Below are 1,125 nucleotides of genomic sequence, written 5' to 3'. Positions count from 1 at the left end.
CACACACACACACACACACACACACACACACACACACACACGCTCTCTCCCTCTCTCTCACTCACTCACACCCCTCCCTCGCTCTCACGCTCCCGAGGTGCCAAGGGGAAGATAGCCACACAATGATGATGACGATGGTGATGATGTTGGTGGTGGTGCCCACAGGGTGCCGCAACAACACGTCGGATAGCACCAAGAATAGAAACAATGATTATCAAAGGGACAGCACTTCTATGCGTCACCGAAATTTACTACTCCTATTTGTATATAGCGCGCGCTTCACTTACAAGACCCCCCCTCGTCAATAAATAAATCACACGCAAAAATAAAAGAAATAGAATACAGATGACAACGAAAGATGGAACGTCTCAGGGAGACAGCACAGGGCAAGAGCACGACATGAATAGCAACAACAGCAGCAGCACGCCGTAGCAACACGAAGAGCGGCGCGCCCACCACAGAGGTCTTTTCTCTTTATTCCGTTGGAACCCCCCTCCCAAGAAAACAAGACTGAGAGCGCATTATGTGGCGCGCACACAGATGCACACTGAAGTCACACGTGCACTAAGCAAGAAAACCACAGAGAGAGAAAGAGAGAGAGAGGCAGAGTGACATATGAAACTGTCCCCCGCACCTGCTGAGCCACTAAAGCACGCAGCCAAAGCCCGACAACACACAATGAGCGACAGGAACATATGGGGAGAGGGAATGCCTGCAAGAAACCCATGCAGTTCCTCGCACCCACAGAGAGTGTATCTTGCTAGAGTATCCACACACCACGCTGCCTTGATGTCCCTTTCTCTCTCTCTCTCTCTCTCTGTGTGTGTGTGTGTGTGTGTGTGTGCATGTGGGAAGGGGGGGCACCACAGCACTGAAAGAGTTACCATCAGCAACAACGACCAACGCGATGCACACGACAAAGGCCATTGCGACAATTGCCGCTGTTGCTGCCGCAACATGCCATGAGGCGGCCACCACAGTAAAACGGGGAGGCCGTCTCCGCTCGCCCTGTCAGCAACGAAGACACAACCAATATATACACAGGAAGTGAGCCACCGCGAGCGCGATGTGCCACCATTCGCCCGCGAGACGCGCGGCCGGCACCCCCCCCCCTCCGTCGCACCC

Source organism: Trypanosoma grayi (genome assembly GCF_000691245.1).
Source record: "Trypanosoma grayi strain ANR4 Tgr_247_V1, whole genome shotgun sequence".
Taxonomy (NCBI): domain Eukaryota; phylum Euglenozoa; class Kinetoplastea; order Trypanosomatida; family Trypanosomatidae; genus Trypanosoma; species Trypanosoma grayi.
Note: the sequence above shows the minus strand (reverse complement) of the source record.